Here is a 14,317-nt window from a genome sequence, read left to right on the forward strand (position 1 = left end):
ATTGATCACCCTGAAGGGATTAAGGCATTGATCAGAGGGAGGAAGTCTCTTTCATTACTTCAGGGCAATAGAAGCAGTATCCTCGAAAGGAGTGGTTTTAGAAAGATTGAGTAGTTTTAGAAAACTCTCAAGGCTACCTAAAAAATTAAGTGCTATCTGATGAAGCAAAATATTAACAATGTACAACTATGCTCTATCATATTGTTACTTCAAAATTATCCTGTGTTAAGAGTCAGGGGATGTGTCATTTTCTACATTTCTCTCCCAAGCAGAATAGTATTTGAGTTTAGAAAAATGATAAATTAATTTTTAAAATGTTTCTGGGAAGACTCTGTAATGCAGCTCAGTAATAATATTTGTCTTCAAAGACTATTTGTTTCCTTAAGTCTTTACATCCCCAATGTGTGGTGTATATCTTAAACATTTAATAAGTGTTTGGCAAATTTAACTGAATGATAATTTATACATTTTTCATTGATTTTATTAATAACTCATCTATTATATACAGTGTTGTTGCTCATGTTTCTTCTGTATTTGTAATATCTCACCATCCAGATTGGAGTAAACAAATCTGGATTTTATGCTCTGCTTTTTTTTTTCTCATTGGTAAATGTGACTGAGAAGAATGAAACAGTATCCACTGAAGGGTTCTTAGGACAAAAGAGTTGGAGAACACTTTAGTCCTGATTTTGTATTACATTTGCTTGTGTATATGTGTAATACATAATATTTACTTTTTCACCTAGACCACTGAAGAAACTGGGCTTTCTTAAAATTTAGAATATTACTGAGTTGCCTAGAACAATGAGAAGTTAAATAATGTGCCAGGGTCCTATGATAGATCTTAAGTGTGACTTGAATCCAGATCTCCTTGTCATTCAGACCAGTTCTCTCTCCATGATGACATCTACCTCTCATGTAATACATTTGCACATATTGTCTGGCTATTTCTTGAAACAGACATATATAACAAAAAAAATCAATCTGCAAGCACTTATTAAGCAATAAAATGTGTTCAACATTGTGCAAACAACTCTTAAGGGTAGTCTTCTTGTTGGCTATACACTAATAAGGGGAAGTACCCCCAAATAATTTTGACTAGTTTGCTAACTTGTACTCCTTCTGATAATGGAGATGTGGAGGATGTTGTGGATGCAGAAAGATTCAGTAGCTTGAGCACTGGTCTGGAAATCAGATGACCTTGGTTCTGTTCAAGTACTGTATGGGACTCAAGGCAACCATTTTCTCCTCTGCAAAATACGAGGTCCACTTCTCACAAAATATGCAAACTTCAACTTAATCAACAAACTTAATCAGAAGGGATTTAAGTTTCCTTAACCACTTACACAAAAGTACCACCAGACTACAACATACTGTGGGGTGTCATCAAAATAATAAAATGAAATTAATGACAAGATATGGAATGTTTAAATTAGATTCTCAAAAGCACCCCCCATGGAATGATAAGAATTTTAAAGCCAGTAATAATTCAGGTGCCAGAGTAGACTGCTATCATTTAAGTCATACCCAGTGGAACTGTAAGTCTGGTTTAGGCAGATGTATCAATATTTCACACATCAAATGATCTCCTGACAGCTTCGTATTATTGTATTTTTCCTTCTTATGGCATATAAACATGTCTCCTCCCAGAAAGCTTATTACTGAACAGAGCGTATGAACGGAATCTTGATCCATGCCTACAACATGGTTGAAAAACCAACCATGAATTATTCATGTAACTTCATGTGTAATGTTCAGAGTACACTACTTTTGATTCTCACGATGAATCCCCAGCCTTGGTTTCCTCATCCATAAAAGGGTCGGAGAAGACGACCTCCAAGGTTTTACCTGGGGGATAAATCTGTGAGTCCTCAGTCTGCAAGTGTTGTTTTCATTGTATAGTTCTGACCTTTAGCAAACAGGGTACTACTAAGTGATTTCTTAAAAATCATCAAGAAAGCCAGTGAAAAGAGGAAGGAAAACAAACCCCAGTTAACTAATCTAGGCTATCTATCCAAGAAAATGCAACGTTTACTGCATTCCATGAAAAAAACATTCCACAGCCCACCACCTCCTGGGCTCCCTCTCATGTCAACGAAAAAATGTCAGTCATTCTAAAACTTTTGTGTTTACATAATACAAGTGTATTTTGGAAGAGGAACTGAAATTGGATACTAAACCTGAAAAAAAGCTAACTATAGGATTAGCAACTGCAGCATCTTTTGTCACTAGCAGCTGGAGAAACTTTTAAAGTGAAACATGAAGAAGTCATGTGTACTTTTAAGAGAAAAGAAAAAAAATCCTCCATTAACACTGGACAGCTGTTGGACAAAGTGTCCTACTTCCAAGAGTGCTATGAAAAATTATCTCTTTGAAAAATTATCTCTAATTCACCGATCAGACACTAACAAAGAAACCAGGGTCTAGGAGTTGGACAATCTCCCTTGAGAGGAAATTCTCAGAGACAACCATGTCTTGTCCTGGACTATATGGTATCACTCCTATGGGAGCACACTGGGAGCAACAAATAATACATTTATTCTTTCAATAAATATTTACTGAATACCTATTCTAAATGTGGTAGAAAATACAAAAGAAATTGGATAGCTGCTTTCTTCAAGGAACTTAAAATCCAAAATGAGTGATAAAACATATATGTATGCATATGTAAAAAAGATAAATAATCACATATACAACTCTTTAAGATTACAGCTTCAATTGTTGCCAAACTTCATTGGTAGAGAATTTCCTCAATGGGAAAGGATGTTTGTCCTTCATTTTCGAAGAAGCTCCAGCATCAGGGAGGTGATACCAACACAAGCCTGGAAATTGGATTGGAGTGAGTGGTGATGTGCTAAATTACCAGCCTCACCCCCCACCCCAAACAGCCCATCCTGGTCCAGTGGCCAGATAGGAACCAGGAGGACAGCAGATAACAAACACCATTAAGGGCCTACTAGGTGCCAAGTGATTTACGAGACAAAGCACTTTACAAAGATCACCTCATTTGATACTCATAACAATGAGCTATGTGTGATGATGATCTCTATTCTACAGCTGAAGAAACTGAGGCCAGATGGATAGTCAGTAACTTGGCCAGGGTGACCCAGTAGTTCATGTCTGAGGCTGAATTTGGTTTTCTTTGTTTGTTTGTTTGTTTGTCTGGCTTGCAAGGCAATGGGGTTAAGTGACTTTCCCAAGGCCACACAGCTAGGTAATTATTAAGTGTCTGAGGCCAGATTTGAACTCAGGTATTCCTGACTCCAGGGCCAGTGCTCTATCCACTGACCTACCTAGTCGTCCCTGAGGCTGAATTTGAACCTGGGTTTCCCTAATTTCACATCCAGGGTGGGGTCACTGAGCTGCCTTTAGGCAGGACCTAGGGGAACTGGCATTCCTTCTGCAGGTAAAATCACTGACTTAGTCAAAAATAATCACCTTAATGAAAGGCAACTTATGGAAAGCACCATGAGAAAGGTATCAATGAAGGGTTAGAAAAGTTCAGAGAAGGTAGAGACTACTTCTTGTTGCAACACTCAGCAGTCTTCCCACAAGTAATAGGTGAAATGGGTCTTGAAGGCCTGGTAAGGACAGGATGTTTAGATGGAAGGAATGCCAGGAATGGTTATGGAAACATATAAGGAAAAGAGAGGCTTTTAATTTGTCTTACACATAGGGTGAGCCTAGAAGAGTAGTGAGTGATAAAAATGGAACGTTAATTGGGTCTAGATTGGAAAAACCTTGAAAGGAGGAGCTAAAAAGTGTGGTCATTATTCCATAGGTAACTAGGAACCATTGGAAACTCCTGAGCAGGGAAATGACATAATCAGCAGTGTTTTGGGAAGAACATACTAGTAGCTGGGTGGAGGGAAAGGTTACAGAGAGGCATGGTGTCTGTTCAGGAGGCTCTGGGGGCAAAGGCATACACCTGTCTCCAAAATAATAACTGTTTTAATTTAACCATGACAAACTCTTTTAAATTATGGATTGTTATAATACTTAATTTAGTTTCTTCAGCTTGCTTGATGAATAAAAGAAACATTTTTAATAATCAATTGCCTTTAAAAAATAAACCCAAAAGTTCAGAATACATTATGGAGGGTATCCTGGAGGTGAGGAGGTTTGTTAGGAAATTAACAGCACTCAGGTCAGAGTTAGGGTCAAGGTAAGAAGAAGAGAAAATGCAAGGATGGATTTCTGAGGCAGTGTACTAACACAGAACCTTTATTCTGAAGGCCTTAATCTTAACAACATTATTGAAAAGGAAAAAGATAAAAGCAAAATGATGCACTCTCTTTTTAAAAAGACAGGAAAGGTAAAGAGAAAACAAGAAAAATTAATCTGGGAACAACACAGTGACTTTTAAGCCCAATCACCAGATCAACAAAGTCTATTTGGAGACCTAGTCAAGCATCTCCTCACCATGAAGCTCTGCTAAGAATCCTCTCTCAATGTTAAATCTTTCTCAACATAGACAGAATAAAATTGCCTTTGCCTTTTTATTGGCTCTATCACTCTAATGACTCCTTTTGAGTTTACATTCAATAAAACCTCTGGCTCTATTTTCACAAAAGTTACTAGTTAGCCATGTCTCCCCCTATCCATCACTTGTGAAACTGACTTTTAAACACTTAATAGTGGAATTTATATTCACATTAACATTTTAAAGATATCTAATGTCTTCAGGATGGATATTCTTTCCACTGACACAGAGTTAAACCCCTCTACAATTTAGAACATGCTCTTTGAGAGTAGCAGAGGTCAAAAAAAAATTCATTACTCCACAGTGGGGTCACCACCACCACCACTGCTGAGTCTCTGTAAACATAGTTAAGACAGAAAGAAATGATAAATCTATTGCTGGGCCTGGTAGAACCTGCCAGAAATTGTACATTATTAGCATAACCTTCAAGAAGCCAGAGGCTCCTCTGTAACATAATGAGCCACTGGAGTAGAACTTTAAATTGCTGCCTATTAAATTTCATCTCATTAGATTTGGCCCAGCCTTCTAAAGACAGTCAAGTTCATTTGGGATCCTGATTGAGTTATTCAGTATAACTGCTAAAAATCTGCATATTTGTTATTCATGATACCTATGCAGCAGTACTGGATCTGGAATAAGGAAGACCTGAGTTCAAATACAGCCTTATACACTTAGAAGCTTTGTGATCTTGGGTAAGTCTAACCTGCCTCAATTTCCTTAACTATAAAATGGAGACAATTATAGCAAAAGAGATATTTATAAACTTACTTGGCAAGCAGTTGGCACTTAATAAATGACTTTTTCTTTCCTTCCTTCTTATTCCTTTACCTTGGTCACTAAAAAAAATGCTCAATAGTGAAGATCCCTGGGAAGCTAAGTTTATATCAACCCATCAATAACTATTCTTTGAGTCTAGTCATTCAACCTATACTAAACACATCAAACGACACCAAAAATCTATCTATATCTTTTCATCTGATCCACAAGAATACCATATGGGATTGCATTAAATGAGTTGAAAAAAATCTAAGTATACTACAACCTTCCTCAATCTGCCAGGAAAATTACTTTCTCACAAAAGGAAACAAGTTTAGTACTGCATGATGTCTGAGTAATGATAGTGATGTAAAAAAAGAAATACTCATGCAGGAAACATTCTAAAAATATACTAAAAAGTGCAGAAGGAAATTTTGAAGGGAACACAGACAAACCAAATCATATTGGTACCAACTCACTAGATTTGAATTTTATTTTTTAAAAACAAGATGAATATAATTGTTTCCTAAGTTGAGGTATTCCTTCTACATTCATAGTGGCCTGTTAAGACAGTGGTTACCTTATCCTCAATATAATTCTTCTGATAGAAAATGTTTAAATTATATGAATTTAAATTATGGTATAATGATCATAAAGAAATAGTAGTATGCTATTAGACATGAGAAAAAAAGAAACTTGGGACAATATGTATAAAATGATGCATAGTGAAGTGAATAGGACTAGAATAACAGTTAAACTATTAACATCGTTATTATAAAAATAAACAATTCTGATAAAAATCAAGATTTCTGATCTTGACTAACTTAACTAATTAATCAACCATTATTCCAGAGGATTGATGAAGAAAACTGCCTACTTCATAACAGAGATGATGCACTAAATACACAGAATAAGAAATACATTTTTGGAAATGGAAAACATGGGAATTTCTTTTGCTTCTTTTTCTCTCTTCTTTCAGTAAGGGGAGGAAGTAGAAGATAGAAAAACTAAATGCTTTGGAAAAAATCTTTTAATTAAAACACTTTCTTTATATCTTTATCTTTGTCTTCAGAATTTAATTGCTGAGAGCTTTCCACCCCCTTTCCTAGGTTGACACGTCCTCTAAAATTTTAGGGTATAGGAGCCTTCTCTAAATGAAAAACTATAAAATAGAAGCCTTCTCAAGTGATGATTAGTCTATCAGACAGCAAGATTTTTCCTGAACCCTTTTTTATAACTGAGGAAATGGAGGGCAAGAGGCTAAGTGATTGGTTAGCCAGAATTAAAAGAAAAAAAACTAATGGATGGCTAACATTTCCTTTTGTGATGATCCAGTTAAATACCAACTTCAATGGAAGCTAATTCATCATATGGTCCGTGTGCTAGGCCCTTCCTCCCTTCTAGTCTTCAAGGTCAGCCTCAGGCTAAGGGGAGAGCAGAAAGTTGTTGATTATGAAGAGAAGACTGGTGGCAGTGCCAATAAGGCTAATTTGGGGACTGTTTTCCCCTTCTTGAAAATCCCAAGGGTAAGAGAGATAGAAATTATAAAGAAAAAAAAAAATCAAACATGGAGTCAGGAAGGACAACGGCTTTGGGGGGGGGCAGCTGTAAAGAGGCTATAGAGTCTGGATGAAAGATAACACCAAAACAACAAAGAGAAACCCCCCAGCTGGAATGCGATCTGCTGATCTGGGAAATCAATTTTCCCCCTCCTTCCTTTTAAACTTCCTATATCATATTGGATTTCAAACCATGGTAGCTGCAACTTTTTTGTTCTTTTTGCAAGACAAGTGACTTGCCCAAGGTCCCACAGCTAGGTAATTAAAGTGGCCGAGGCCAGACTTGAACTCAGGTCCTCCTGACTCCAGGGTCAGTGCTCTATCCACTGCACCACCTAGCTGCCCCTCAGTGGCTGCAATTTTGTAAAACACCTTAGAGAAGTTAAAGCAACAAGTTTAAATACTTCAGTATCAACTAGACCAGGAAGCTTGCGTATGTTTGGGGAGGGGCCCAGGGCCAGATCTCACGTGCTATAGAAGCTGGACTTCGTCACCATAGGAAACGTCCTGCCTGTCCACCGGGCCTGGCCAGCAGCATAAACATTTCTTTGGGGGCTAATGTCCCTGCTTCCTCTCCTTTCATAATGATGAAGGAACAGATCCAAGCTGGGAAGGCGAGGGCCGGCAGAGATCTCTGACATCATTTAGCCCCTCCCAGCTGACTGACAAATGAGGCCCAGAGGGAGGAGGAGCACTGGTCAATGCCATGGTGTCACCAGGACCATGATGGACAAGGACCCAGGGCTCCCATCTCTTAGTCCATAGCGTCTCAGAGACAGTCAAAAGGTACAGATGGATGGATAGACAGACAAAACCTCTCTACTTACTGCTCAGTTTCTGCCCTTTCCCCACTGAAATTGCTGGAGATGTGGAAGAGGTTGGCACAGAGGAATCTGGTTTTTTTTTTTTTTTAAGGTAAGAAAAATGGACACAGTTCAAGCAAAGGAGACACCACGAGAAAGCATCCCAGGTTTGTGGAGTTCAAGCTGGGGCAGATCTGAGGGGGTGTGATCCAACTCCTCCATTGCTTACAGATAAGGTCCTAAGAGAATCCTAGTGATTTGTCCAAAGTTATACAGGTAGCAAAGGTGAGAGTCAGGATGGGTTGGTCTCCTCAGTCCATCAAGGAACATACGTTTCCCAAGAAATGACGGTGGTAAACAAAGCACGAGGACCAGAGCATCCACGTGCAATGCACATCAGATCCTACTCGTGTTTCCAGGCCTGTCCTCCAGCCAAGTACTTGCCAGGAATCTGGGCTAGGCTAGGGGCTAAGAGAAAGAGAGAGGACTATGGCCTAAGACAACCACTGCTATTTGTTAGGGAGTTTACAATCTTGCTGCCAGAGCAGTTCAGCTCCTGTGAAATACAGGCCCCAAGGTGGTCAAGTCCAAATCACTGAAGCGGTGGGATACAGAGAGCGGCCCTGAGTCTTGCCAAGTCTGTCTTCACTGACTTGCACGCACCTCTCGTAGTAGTGCCTTTCTCCTCCCTTTTTCTGCCCTGCCTGGCTCTGGATCATCTTAACTCCAGGAGTTACTATAGGATAATACAGGAGTCAGCTGGAAGGTTACAGTCTAACTCTTCCCTGGGAGATGTACCTTTCAAAAGTTAATTCCAGATGCTGGACTGCAGGCAAGATGACGCTTCCATAGACTAGCATGACAGGCAATGATGCCTCGCCTCTCCCCTTCCAGCCCCTCAAATAACATTATACGTAGGCAGTTTCCTACTCTAACAACTGTCCCAAGACTCCAAAAAATACTACTGTTAAAGAAGAGAAAGGAGAAGTCAATGTAGGAAATGAGGATTTTTAACTGTCCAGTGAAAGAAAGCTAAGTATGGCATAAATAGCAAGAACAGAAAAAGGTAGCATTTTTTCTGCAAGAACAGAGATGTATAAAGGACTGAAATGGAAATGAGCAAGTTAAGTGCTCTCCATCAGGGGGTGAGCAGGGCAACAATTTTTATTATGTATGGAATTATAGTCTTAAGTGATCCTCAATTAAACTTTTATACGGAGCACAATACCATAGTAATTTTAGTAGTTGCAATAAAATGATGATGACAAAGATAACAATAATGATTAGTATTTAGATAGAACTCCAAGATTTGCAAAGTATTTTATATAATATCATCCCAGAAGTCAGAGACCTCAGAGAGTTTCTAGGCCAACTACGTCATTCTACATTTGAAGGAACAGATCCAGAGAGAGGTGAAATCATCTACTTACAGTCTCAGAATTCGTTAGAAGGACCAAGATTCTGATTGTCTAATTTTAAAATCAGGGTACCTTCCACTGTACCACAGTGCCCACAAGCAAAGGGATGGTGATAATATTCTTGATCCCCTTTTATGGAAAATAATAATGAATGTATTTGATTTCAAGCAATTGTATGAATTCCTCTTTCAGATAGCCTGAGATTCATCTTTCATTAAAGCTAAAATCAAGCTGACCTCTTATAGATCTCCTTTGAATTTTAAAAATTATTTTAGCCCAGCTGCTCTTCTTAGTTTTGCAGGTTCCATCACTTTGCATTTACTTCACATGCATTTTGTATTTCTTTTTTTTTGGGGGGGGGGGGTTGCAACTCAATGGGTTTAAGTGCCTTCCCAAGGTCACAAAGCTAGATAAGTATTAAGTGTCTGAGGCTGGATTTGAACTCAAGTCCTCCTGATTGCAGGCCTGGTGCTCTGTCCGCTGCACCACCTAGCCACTACTACTACTACTACTACTACTACTACTACTACTACTACTACTACTACTACTACTACTACTACTACTACTATTATTTTATTTTGGCTTTTGCAGGACAATCGAGTTGGGGTGGCTTGCCCAGAGTCACACAGCTGGGTGACTGTTGGGTGTCTGGGGCTGGGTTTGGGCTCAGGTGCTCCTGACTCAAGAGCCGGTGCTCTATCCACTGCACCACCTAGCTGTCCTTATTATTATTGTTATTATTATTTTAATTTTTCCTCTTTCCTTTACTTTATTGCTCATGAGGGTCTATATTTTTTGGGGGAGGGGCACTATGTTTACTCTTAAACAAGAATATTTTAGTAATGTATAAAAACATTTGTACAAAAATAAAATAAATATAATAAATAAATTTTTTAAAAGGGAAAAGAAAAAAAAGATCCAACAGAAATATAAGGTAAACATCAAAGATTAAATATAAGGGATTCAAATAAGGACAAATTGTTTTCTATTTATATGTAGAAAATACACCATATATCTAAGATTATTATTAGCTGAGAAGTTCAAAGAAGAGATCAGAGTACAGCAGAGTTGGATGGAATTCTAAAAAAAGTGAAATTGTGTAGGAAAAATATTTTAAAAGTTATCGTCTTATAAAATGAGGTATGAGAGGAAGAACTGATACAGAAGTTGATACAGATGGGAAAGGAGAACAGGTAGTTCTGGAAATCTCTCAACAGGAATGGATTAAAGAAGGAACAAACATGTATATGTATGTATGTATGTATTAAAGCCTTTTAAAGTAGAAAGAAATAAGAGGAGGGAATAGGGAGGGTATTGAGCTAAGAGGGAGAGGGAATAGGATAAGGGGTTATATAGAAGGGTGTGTAGATCAGTGGGGAGGGGAAGTATAGAAGGATATGTAAAGGAGGGAATCTTGGAAGGGCAGCAGGTTAAGGATTAGCAAGTTAGGAAATATAAGTAGAAGAATGAGAAAGTATTGTTACTTTTAGGAAATGATATAAAAATGAGAGATACATACAAACTAAATATATATTTATGAATGTGTGTATAGGGGGTATATGTATTGTGTGCATAGGGGATATATATATATATATTATATTATATATATTATGTAGGCGTGCATATATATGTATTTGTATGTATATATCTACAATTAATTGTGGCCTTGGGTGGGAGAATAAAGTAGACAGTGCACAGCAGAAAACAGAAGATAACTTATAAGGAAGAAAAGAAAAGCTGGACAACTTTGAACACAATGTTATTATTTATTATATAGGCTTTCTTGAAATGCCTATTTTTGCTTTATATTTTGAATCCTCTCTTATACTTTACTGTTCACATGACAATTTTTTTCTAATTTTGGGATTTTTTAAAAGAAACCATACATTACCATATTACCATATCATACCATAAGAACTGATAAATATGAAAAACTCAGGAAAGAATAAAACAGAGGAACAGCTACAGTAACCAGGGAAATAATATATGCAATGACTCTAACAAAGTAAAAAGAAAATACCTTTTTTTTTAGGTTTCTTGCAAGGCAAACGGGGTTAAGTGGCTTGCCCAAGGCCACACAGCTAGGTAATTATTAAGTGTCTGAGACCGGATTTGAAGCCAGGTACTCCTGACTCCAGGACCAGTGCTTTATCTATTACACCATCTAGCTGCCCCCCTCCCTTTTTAGGTTTTTAAGAAAATACATTTCAACAAAAACAACATGATGCCGAGTGACAATTATGAGCTAATGTTGGCCATGTAGAACTGACAAAATACCCTCCCCTCTCTCTCTATTCTTTGCAGAGGTACTCTCTATTCTTTGTTTCGTGTTTCATATACTGTCAGACACAATCAATGCATTGGTTGATTTTGCTGAACTGATTATTTTTCTTTTTTAAATTCTTTGTCATACAGATAATACACCAGAAAATGGGGGGGGGGAGCTAAAATCAAGCTGATTTATTACAGGCCTCCTCTGAATTTTAATAATTATTTTAGCCCAGCTGCTCTTCTCATTTTTGCAGGTTCCATCACTTTGCATTTACTTCACATGCATTTTATATTTCTTTTTTTGGGGGGGGGGGTTGCAACTCATTGGGGTTAAGTGACTTCCCAAGGTCACACAGCTAAGTAAGTATTAAATGTCTGAGGCTAGATTTGAACTCAAGTCCTCCTGCCTCCAGGCCTGGTGCTCTGTCCACTGCGCCACCTGGTTGTCCCTTGTATTTCTTATAAAGTATTTCCCTCTAATATAATGTATCCTTTTTGAGGGCAAAAATTATTTAATCTTTGTCTTTGTAAACTTAGTTCTGTGTTTGGTACTTAAATAACTGTTTAAAAATGACTGAGCCTCATTTCTCCTTCTCCATAGAGAACATTGGAGACTGTGACATTACATGTCTAAACTGTGATGGCTCCATTGTCACTAGAGGAGAAAAAAAGTTTGTTACAGAAACCCTGACAGATTTTTTTTTTATTTTAATCTCTTTGTTGACCTATTAATTTCACCCTCAAATGCCCTTGCGATATCCTGGTTTAAATGACTCTTGCCAATTGCTATAAACTTGCTTTTCTACCACTGCTTTTTGCTCTTTTATGAATTAGTATTGACCATGATCTTCTCCTATTTCTCTGTGGTGAGATTTTTTTTAAAAATTAGTTTATATTCTAAGCCCTAGGTGATCATATTTCTCTGTTCAATAAGGAGGAAATAAAGCTTACTGGCAAAAAACAATTGTTAGTTCTTTTGAATTTCTGGCCGTAGTGATTTTTTTTTATTTCAGTTACCCTGCTCTAGGAAAAGGTAATCATTATAGGATCAAAGAATCAGAACCAGAACTGGCATCCAATGCCTTCAACTTCCATATGAGTAAAGAGTATTGAAGCACAGAGAGACTTGCCTCAGGGTCACATAGTGGTGTCTGAGACAAGATTCAAACTCAGGTTTCCTGACTCCAAATCCAACTGGCTAATCACTGTTCTTCAATCAATATCTGTTCCTTTATTCATTTCCCATTTCTTTTTACCATCCATAGTTTGCTTAAATAGGTCAGCTTGGGGTTGACTCAATTGTGTCCAATATCTTCTAATTTTTATCTTTCTTCTAATTTGGAACTGATTTCAATTTTGATCTAACAAGTTCATGGTTTTGATTTCACAGACAGCTAATTCCATGTTGGTAATAGTTGTTTTCTGTCTTATATACCTGTTGGTATATAATAATTTTCTTGGTACTTATATTGTTCAGCCAACACCTTCTGAATGTCTTCTTGAAGAAAGTATTAATGATCTTAGTATGAAGCTTCTAGAGTTCACAATGTTTAGAATCTCTTGTTTCTTCATTTTGAATTGAACTCATATCTAAACTACTGAATTTTTCTTTTATAATTATATAGCAATGGGTATCTTTTAAAATAAATAATTTTATACTAAACCAGTCACACATCTACAGTAAGGATGATGAAAGCAAAATAACACTTCTAACATCAAAATATTTATTCTGGAAATCATCAATGTAGTCCAAAATCATGCTTGCCTCGGCAGCAGATATACTAAAATTAGAAAGGTACAGAGAAGACTAGCATGGCCCCTGCGCAAGGATGACACGCAAATTCGTGAAGTGTTCCATATTTTTCATATGAAAAATTGCTCTAAATCATTACTTATTAGATAAATGCAAATTAAAGTTTATCTGAGGTACCACACCTCACACCTCTCAGATTGGCCAATATGACCAAAAAGGATAATGATCATTGTTGGAAGGGTTGTGGGAAATCTGGGACACTATTACACCACTGGTAGAGCTGTGAACTCATCCAACCTTTCTGGAGAGAAATTTGTAACTACGCCCAAAGGGCAACAAAAATGTGCATACTCTTTGAATCCAGCAATACCCCTACTGGGCCTATACCCTGAAGAGAGGATGAAAAAGGGGAAAATCATCACTTGTACAAAAATATTCATAGCAGCCCTGTTTGTGGTGGCAAAGAATTGGAAATTGAGTGAGTATCCTTCAACTGGGGAATGGCTTAATAAACTGTGGTATATGTATGTTATGGAACACTATTGTTCTATTAGAAACCAGGAGGGATGGGAATTCAGGGAAGCCTGGAAGGATTTGCATGAACTGATACTGAGTGAGATGAGCAGAACCAGAAAAACACTGTACATCCTAACAGCAACATGGGGGTGATGATCAGCCTTGATGGACTCGCTCATTCCATCAGTGCAACAATCGGACATAATTTGGGGGTATCTGCAATGGAGAAGACCATCTGTATCTAGAGAAACAGCTGTGGAATCTGAACAAAGACCAAGGACTACTACCTTAAATTTAGGGAAAAAAAAACCTGATATCTTATTGTTTGATCTTGCTATCTCTTATACTTTATGCTTCTTCCTTAAGGATATGATTTCTCTCTCATCACACTCAATTTGGATCAGTGTATACCATGGAAACAATGTAAAAGACTGGCAAATTGCCTTCTGTGAGGGATGGGGGGAGGGAAGTGAGATTAGGGGAAAAATTGTAAAACTTAAAATAAATAAAATCTATAATAAAAAGATAGTCCAAAATCAGAACACTCAACCCAGAATCTTTTATTTCTTGGTAGAACTTGAAATTAACAACAATGATAATGGCTAATTCACTTTAAAGTTCACTAATTATATAGCAATGGGTATCTTTTAAAATAAATAATTTTATACTAAACCAGTCATACATCTACAGTAAGGATGATGAAAGCAAAATAACACTTCTAACATCAAAATATTTTGAATTGCAAAAGATTAAATTTT

At 37.3% G+C, this 14,317-nt stretch overlaps 1 protein-coding gene and 1 non-coding gene across 2 annotated transcripts in view; one reads left to right on the plus strand and one right to left on the minus strand.

The window, feature by feature from the left end:
• Positions 1 to 14,317, minus strand: part of TBC1D1 (TBC1 domain family member 1) — a 252,928-nt gene that overhangs the window by 84,469 nt on the left and 154,142 nt on the right. The window lies entirely within an intron of this gene.
• Positions 13,048 to 13,154, plus strand: LOC141519808 (U6 spliceosomal RNA). The gene has a single exon (XR_012477443.1). It is a non-coding gene; the product is annotated as a U6 spliceosomal RNA (small nuclear RNA).

Source organism: Macrotis lagotis, chromosome 3 (genome assembly GCF_037893015.1).
Source record: "Macrotis lagotis isolate mMagLag1 chromosome 3, bilby.v1.9.chrom.fasta, whole genome shotgun sequence".
Lineage (NCBI taxonomy): Eukaryota > Metazoa > Chordata > Mammalia > Peramelemorphia > Peramelidae > Macrotis > Macrotis lagotis.